A 9,673-nucleotide genomic window follows, 5' to 3' on the forward strand; every position below is an offset into this window, starting at 1 on the left:
TGTTACATGACAGCTTTTTAAAATCCTCATGACATATCTCTTAGGTGCTATAAAAGAAGGTAATTATGAGCAGCTTAGTGAATTTCCGAAAAACTGAGAAACTTTCGGATATAACACAGTCATACAATTCCTGGTTTAAATTGTCATTTATTTTTTCATACACAGTTAGCAGCTATAAAAGAGGATGGACAATATTAAACTCAGATATTTCAGCAGTGGAACCATGTTATAAAGTAAATCTCTGAAATAGTAGCCGAGTGCCGAACAGAAATATGCCAGCAGCAAAGTGTTGAAGAACTTCGATTATAATTGCATTTCAAGCTAATGAACTCTAACAGTAATAGGTTATTTATGCAAAATAATGTAACTTATGAAAATAAATCAATAAAGGAAAATTTTAGTAATTGTGTTTGAAATAAATAGAAAAGCTTTTATGAAATTCTGAAAAGTTAGAAGTTTCTGCAATAAAAACATATTTTAAATTTGACTGTGCAGTACTATTATATTACTTGATTAGTTTTTTGCCCCTTTTCTTTTTCTTTTTCCCCTTTCCTTGTCTTACTTTCCGATGTCAGACTTTCTGCATATATAGTATATGTACTTAATCTTACACATATGCGAAAAATTACAGATGAGGCATTCGAGTCCTTAAATCCCACGAATATGAAATTTGAAATTCGAAGGTTTTTTTCTTTTTTTCCGTCGTGCGGATTCCTCTAATTCTAATTTAAAATTCCATTAAACATTTTAACTGAACCCTTTCTGAATATTAGTTTACAGATGTACAAAATAAAAGTTTTAAAAAACGGCATCATTTTTGCAATTTCATTGTACTGGATATCAAGTATCATCTTGCAATAATTTTTGGATTATCATAATAACCATCATAATACTTGGAGGTACTTGGAGGGAATTTGTTATGTGCCATATGTGTTAAAGCTGTGTGAAGTATATAAGTTAGGTATTAGAGTGATGTGAGTTTATCTATTTATTTTTAACTTAATAGTTAAGTTTTAGTACTTTCCTATCACTCTCTCCTCACCCACGCTTTTCATGCCAGACTGTAAATGAGATAGCGGGAATTTATCCAGATTAAGGTAAAAAGAAGTAAGAACTTAAGTAAGAATTTCGGATGTTAGTTTTAGAGCGTGTCTGCCTATTCCAGGTCCCGTTGTGCCGTGATTTATAGCGATTTGATTCTGAGGCGCTGAGTGCTTTTAGCCGTTTGACTTTGGCTTGCCGGTTTTCTACAAACCAGAGCCTTTTCTGAGCGTTAAATTATTCTGTGAGCCGTTAGATTAATCTATTTAATTTGGAATTGTTCAACGTTACGTATTTCTGTTAGGCCAGAAGTGCTTGGGTTGTGCAAATCCAGGTTGGGTAATTGTTAATTTTGTGTTCGAATAAAAGGGTTTTATACACCCTTCTTCTAAATTTCTTTTGTTTCACATGGCTGGAATATAATTCTTCAATTGTCGTTTTAAAGTCTATAGTGTATTCTCCTTAAGAGAACTAGACATTATAGTATTATAAGTTAAACTTTAAAAGTTAGAACGAAGCCTACTCACTCTACTTGTAGTAAAAATAAGCTTCTAAATATGCAAACGCAAATTCAAGCATAGAAAGCCGTAATCATATATTTGCATCTATTTGAAAGACGTATTAATTTTAACTATTGTTAGGTACATTTATTGCTTTTTTTCTATTGTGTTATGTTAATTTTGCAAAAGGTCAAACTGATATGTTAACGATATTTAAAAACAAATAGCAATCTTGCTTTCCATAAGAGGAAACTGTGTCTTGTTTGCTCCTGAAAAACTGTTGAGCCAAAACCTTAGGCAAGCTCAGTCCTAACCAAATTCTTTTTATAGCTTACTTACACGCGTACTTTTTTCACCTTTTTTACTATTTTATCATACGAAGTTCGAATGAGCGAGAAAGGTTATACGCATAATTTAATTTCCGAAGAACGCGGTTACAATAAGAAAGAACTTAGAAATATTCATGAATAAATTACCTGTAACTATGACAATATTATTTATTTAAAAGAAACCTACATTCTAATAAAAATACATAGTTAATATTACAATATCTAACGTGTTATCTTCATTTATACGTTTCTGTGTTTTGAATCTCGTCTGCTCTTATTGTTGATCATAGCTCTTATTACTATTCTTAAGCCTCAAAGCGTCGTGTACTATAGTTTGCAAGTGCTCGCCATTGTTACCGTTGTCGTTACTTTCGTCATCATTCAGACTCGTATAATGATTCTTAGTACAATGATTTTGAGAACCATAAAGAACATTAGATAACCTTATTTTGTTGAAGGTCTTCACTATAACTGAGTCATTAGTCAGAGCCTATGTACCCATAATCCATAAGGAAATCAGTTAGTCAGAAGAAATTAATCTTTGCGTGGACGAATCCATATTAAAATTCAGGGAAGGTTGTTTACTTAGTGCCCTAAGGAAAGGAAAAGTATATTAATATTTAGAAAATGTTCAGAGCCTTGAATTAAAAGCCTAGTAGAAAACATACGCGAGTAAATACTGTATTTGCAACTACTTCTGCTTGAAAACTTAAACTTGACAATATTCTCTATTACATTTACAGAAGAATCATACCGTTAGCCCATGAATCTCGAAATGACGTTTATTGTCTACATGGGCTTTTAAATATTCCTTTCGAATGGGGTTTTTCCCTTAAGATGCTTGATAAGCTGTGTTCTAAATCTTAGGTACGGAATGAGCAGATTTACAATAAGTTTACAGAATTACAAATAAGTCCGTCCACTAGTGTATGCTTGAGTGTATGCTTGACTGAAACTAGTGTATGCTTGAGTCAGCAATAAATATCTGTCCCATTTTTATATATTGTAAATAATACGGATAAATATTGGGTATTTTTATTAAATACACTGGATTCTGATTATCCGTGTGTAGATTCTACGTGTTGTGAATTATCCATGCACGTCCTACTGATTTTTTCACCAAGTAGCACTTGAAGAAAAGCAAAGATCTGCAACATTTTGGAAGAAATCTGTGATAACTTGATTGCAGTAAATTTCGTTGCTAAGACTTGGAATTAGGTAAAATCTGATAATTTATTTCATAAAGTAGGAATTTTTTTTCTATAGTGTAGTAACAGAATTATCATTAAAATTATTTCTTGTGCTTGTGTGTTTAGAACTAAAAATGTAGAAATCATTAAGACTGAAGCAAAAGACGTGTAAGACTTCACTGTGTCATTAAATGAAGACTTTCTTGGTGTCGCGATTCCAGATGAGTCAGCAGAAAAGCCACAAGAAGAAATGAAAATAAAGATTGAAATAATAAGATCACTCGTGGTGGTGTACTGAAGTGTGCTGACAAGCAATTAAACTATACGAATGAGTAAACAGCGTTCAGATTTTTGGATATTATAGCTTCGAGCAATATTGCCGAATTGCCCGAACGAACATTAACTCAGTTTCAGGGAAAGGGGAAGTGAACAATCCTTTTCAAGTAGAATAATTTATCTAAAGTTTCTTTTTCGCTTTACTACGTTCACTCTAAATTGTATGGATTTCAATATATACAGACGGGACACTTTTAAACTAGTGCTCCGTTAAAGAAGTGTTGGTAACTTTATACTGCAGTCCATCCAAACATTTTCATCAACGATTGTTTCTATATCGTTCCCTTTTATTCCACTAGATGGCAGCACTATGCAATAAGTAAAACAGTCTCATTGGTTTCATGTTTGTATTTTCAACACTAGATGGCAGCATTATTAAATTAAAGAAAGAAAAGAGAATCACGAGAGAAAGTAACATCGCAGACCGTAGGTAAAAGACCTTACCCATATCGAATAAGTAATTGGGAATAAATACTTGACAATAACTGAAATACGTTATATAATTAATAACTAGATAAAGTAAGAAATTTTAACAGATCTTAACAATAAGAAAGAGAAGGAATTGGAAGAATTTAGTATTATTTTTAGGAAATACTTCCATTCAAAGGCGACTAATGCAGTAAAAGATAGTCCTTGGTTCAAAGGAATTGTAAAAAAGTTATTAGCTCCTTCTGAAGTTTGTTGCACACGTACCCAATTTATATATTAAAATTTTATTTGTGTTTCAATTTCATATTTATATGATTAAAATTATATATAGATTATAGGTTCATATTTATATCATGGTCTAAAATGTTCTCTTAAAACGCAATTTAATATGATCTTCAATTAGCTAATTTTCCAGTTAACGACATTTCTTCACGTTTTTCTGAAATTTTGTTAAATAAATAATATATAGTTTTTCAAGATATATCTCTAAACTTTTCGTTTTCGTATATTGTTGGATATATTATATTTATATTTCCTTATGCTTATGATTTCCTTTATGATTTTTCGAAGTATTTTTAAGATTCTCGCTGGTCAAGAATGTTTTCCATTATAGAGTGACCAAAAACTTTTCCTGACTCCAAACATCCGTTAATTTTATTTGTCCAAATAGACATTTAATTCATCCACTGATAACTGTATGACATTCTGAATTAAAGTTGAAATGTAAAATACGAAATTGCATAATTGCTCCGACGGTGGTAAATGTAGAACAAAAACTCGCTGAACACAGTAACGAAATGTACACTGCAGAAAAGAAAAGGGGGGACATTTCTGCATCCCCCGTTCTACTGGGCCAATTGACAAAATTCAAATTGCGTTTTTCATGTGTCGAAAGCACGACGTAGGATATCCCAAGTAGCACGACAACGTCGTAACGACGTTGCAAACTGGTCCGAGAGGTTGGAAAGTGGTCGTGGTAACTTTTACGACGTCTTTACAATGTTGCGAAGACGCAAAATATTAGCAGTTGCATCTTGGCAATTTGCCGACGCCGCTGAAAAGTCATGATGTGACCGCTTTGAGACGTTTTCGTTTCAGAATCTTTTTCATAGTTCATCAGAGTTGCTTTTAGAATGAAAAGAGACTAAATCTGCCCTTTCAAGAATCTGAGTCGGCATAAGATTTATTTTGCAATGTTTCTTTACTTTATTTCATCTAAATATATTAATATAAGATAATAGATTCATCTAATGAAATATAGATTTAGTAAAAATACTTGAATTATTAAATTTAATTAGTACTAAAAATGCGTGCTAAATTATTGTTAAAATTTTGTTAAAATAATTAATATTTAAAATATTTTTTATAAATATTATAGCAAAATATTTTAAAATAAAACTAATCTATAAAGTAAATTATTGAGTTATGCATTTTATATATATTAAAAAATCATATTTCCGAAATCAATGCAAATCACATGTTAGCAATTATTTTACTGCTGAAATATGACTTTATTTATTATTTTTGAAGTAAGGACGAATTTATTTGAATTAATATGCTGACATACTATGAAACATTTTTACCGCATACAGAGCAAAAAGTACAATTTTCGTGAAGGTATGATTGTAAGTGAAGCTGTATTCACGATTATAAATGGGGCGATTTTAAGAATTCCGAGAAGACGTCCAATATTAAAAGACGTTGCATATCCATGCATATTTAAAGGCTGTCCAGAATATCTCAGGAGAAACAGAACAAAAAATTAATGGAAAAGGAGAAAGAAATATTAACACTTTTAGTGGAAAACGACAAAATTAATGGCTCTGAAAAAATTACTAATAAATGTTGATATCAAAATTAGAGAAACTGTGAACAAAAATACGAAATTCATTACCTATAAAAGTTCTGATGAACTGTTTGTTACGTTTTTGTCCATCTCCATGCATTTAAGAATGCTTGGTTTAATAATAGTACACGGTACACTCAGGATTTGGCGATATTGACATTACAAATGTTTTAGCGAGCCCGATAAATATTTTTTTTTTTTTTTTTGTAAATATAATCTTGTGAACATTGTTCGTAATTCTATTCAGTTGAAATAATTATTTTATGCCGTTTAAAAAAGATGTTATTAAATTATCAGAAGAACCGTCGAAAGGTTTAATAATCTCATATAAACCGCTGAAAAGTTTAGACTGAACTGCTGTTCGAGAGATTGACATTCCATATACATATCATTAATTAGATTTATATATAGCATCGTATTTTGAGACAAAATCGGACTTTTTCTAAAATGATATGCCAACTTTTTCCCTATTTCATTTTTTTTTTACTCAAATTATGCCAAAATATTAAATTTTGTAACATTGGGTGCGAAATTAACTGAAAAGTTCAAAAATTTATTTTGGTGCGTTTTTTGCCATTTGCGCTCATCACTTTCTCCTCAGAAACCCTATTTTCAAATAATTTTAACAAGGTGCCTAAACCACATTTCATCTTACTGCTTTCAACATTGATGTTATCATTCTATCGCTTTCAACAAATATGCCAAATTTCAAAACGCGCCCATATATATATTCACGTATATCTTCGGAAATTTTGAATAAAAAACTCTAATTTTTTGCAGGTATGCTTAGAAATACATCTACTTTAAGATGATGGTAAAAATTGTATAGATATTTTATATAGAACACATAATCATTATATAGAATTATATAGATAATTATACATTTTATCGAAAATATTTTCGAAAAATTTATAAAAATTATTTAAAAATACGAATTTTGAAAATAAATCATAAAAAATAGGCGAATTTTATTTGGAATGAACTTAAATTTTGAAATGTGAAAGGAAGAAGTAAATTTGTTTAATAAAAAAAGAGAGATTTCTAAATTTATACCAAATTTAATTAACATGGAGAAGGTAAAATTTTAAGAGCTAATTTTCATTAATTTCATTTAATTTAAGAGTATTTTATTTTTTTCTAATTTTTTAAAAACTACTCTTGTGATTTTTACAAAACTTGGCAGTGTGGCATAATTTGAATCGTAGAATCGAAATAAGGAAAACAATTGGTATGCTATTTCAGAAAAAATCCGATTTTGTGTCAAAATACCTATGATAGAATAGTGCTATATATAAATCGAATATATATCCTAAATCACGTTTACGAGACATCGAAAACGGAATTAGAATTTCATCAATAGACCCAGTTGAATGGGAGATATAGAACTGTCCCCTCCCCCTTTTTTTTGTGCAATGTACACTACGCCAAAAAGGGGGGGGGGCAGTTCTACTAGGCCGATTGACGAAATTGAAATTGCGTTTTTCATGTCTCGAAATTAGGATATATATTAGATTTATATATAGCACTATTCTAACATAGGTATTTTGATACAAAGTCGGCCTTTTCTGAAATAACATACAATTTGTTTACATATTTCGATTCTACGGCTCAAATTATGTCAGGCTGCCCAGTTTTGTAAAATTCGCACGAGTGGAACTGTCTTTTTTTCCCTCGGTGTTATAGTATCATGTGCAGTACCTCATTTTTTCAGACTACAGATTTCAACCACTACATTTGTATTTTAGTAGTAAACAGTACAATAATAAAAATAAAAGGATTTTTTTAAAAGAACGGATTAATTGCTGTCCTTTTATTTCTTACAGGAAAAGTTGCATTGGTATACGGCCAAGGATATGGAATGTATTAATGGCGTATATCGAAGTACCATTGTGCAGTGCAGGTGCTGCTAGTAATGAAATGGAAGCTCGACGAAGAAGGAACATATATTTACATGACAACGAACGACCTGTACAAAACGTGTTTTATAAGATGATGTAAATCATATATCAAATATGATAGCTGAATGCTGTATCAGTGATGAAATGGCATGTAGCCTATACTTTTTGTGGATGAGGTATGTTTCAAAATCAAGTAGGAAATCTAGAATGTTCTAAAAAGAGATTTTACTTCTTGTATTTGATGCATAGTGGTGACAACCATAAATGAATTTCCCTGCATACCGTATTTACTTGCTTATATCCTCCTGTTAACTGTTTAAATAAAACTTCCTGCAAACGTTTTAAATATCCATTTAACTCCCTTCCTAAGACATTCAGAAAATGACTTCAAAAATTTGTAAATAAATTCCTCTAGATAGTGGGTATTTTCGTTTTAATAACTGAATTCCTCGTGGATTTTGGTTGCTCTTCTGTTCTATGAAGCATTAATAATGAAGAGCTTCCAGAGAACAGAGATATATAATGCTCTATATCAAAGTTCTCAACCTTTTCTAATCCCTGCACTCATTCATAGTTCCTAGAGAATCATTCCACTCCTTTCCAATATTCGAATAATAAATATAGATTTAGAGGATTTTTCAACTGCTTTGTAAATTAAACTGCAAAGCGTTCAGAAAATATAAAAAATAAATATTGTATCTTAAATACAATAAATAAACTTTAAATAAATTAAAATAAATATTGTATTATTGTATCTTATAATCTTTATAAATTTATTCAAGTTGATAAATACTATTTGAATAAAAGTATATTTTTTATATTCATAAACTGAAACTAAATTCTTGAGAGAAATGCGAAGATGACAGCATTTCTCCCCTGAAACTGAAATTTCCCCCCCCCAAAAAAATATAATAACCTCTTGAGTTGAGAAACCCTGCGCTACACGGTTCTTGCATGCTATGCTCTATATGGCTCTAAATGTCATTGCGCGAAATCCTTGCACGAGGGAAGACAGATTATACAGTAACGAAAACGATGAGGACAGTGGTGTTGGCTACGACTTGCAAGTTGTAATAAACGACAAGTTCCAGCAACACTGAGTAATTCGAAGCCTGCAGCGTACCTGCAGACATGGCGAGATTGACGATGCGGGAAGAAGAAACGAATACATTTTAAAAGATATTGTAGTGTTAATATTACTGTGTAATTATTGTAATGTTAATATAGCTGCCACAATCCCTTGTTGACATGTAGGATGCAGAAATTCATGAGGTTGTGTCCATACCCGCACACGTTCATCCGCCCGATACAATTGGAAACGAGTTTGGGATTGGAAACAGGTCACGTATCAAAAGTTCAATGGTGATGATGGCGGGCTCAGGCGAGGTGTAAAGCTTTGTGTTATATAGTCAGTCAATGGTACACGAGTGGGCCTTTGGCTCCGAAAGCCTATATCAATGATGATCCGTTGAATAATACCCTGGCTGGCACATGTAGATGACCCAGCATTGAGAATTGCAGTAATTTGAGGAAGAATACACGCCTGTAAAGTTTCGTGATTCTCGTCAGTTGTCATTGCTCCTGTTCTTTTACGAGCTTTTCTCGGCTGTAGAGATATTGGAGATTTGGTCTCTTATCGAATTCCCGATATTCACGGTACACTCATAAAATGATCGTAAGCAAAAATCCATACTTTATCGCTTCCTCGGAGATACTATATGCTGAACACAAAAATCCAAATTTTATCGCTACCTAGGAAATACTATGACCCATCTCTCGTGCGCCGGCTATAACACCATGTTCAAACTCACTTAAATCTTGATGACCTGCTGTTGTAACAACAGTAATCGATCTAACAACTTTGCCAGACACTTGTTGCACGTAGATACTGCCGACCACCGCTCTTTATTGTAACTTGGTTCTATATCTCTGTTATTTTCATATGTACGCCGGTGCCAATTTGTTTGGCTCTTCAGTGTATATGACTCATAATACAATAAAGTTTGGGCTCACCGCTATAGATTACTTTAATAACGTAAATGAATAATTTAAAAATGTAGAAGCGAAACCGAATATTTCTGTAGGAGAGAACAATGTAACAATC

This window comes from Stegodyphus dumicola, chromosome 10, assembly GCF_044657685.1.
Source record: "Stegodyphus dumicola isolate Sdum_Otavi_A_Nest chromosome 10, ASM4465768v1".
NCBI classification, from domain to species: domain Eukaryota; kingdom Metazoa; phylum Arthropoda; class Arachnida; order Araneae; family Eresidae; genus Stegodyphus; species Stegodyphus dumicola.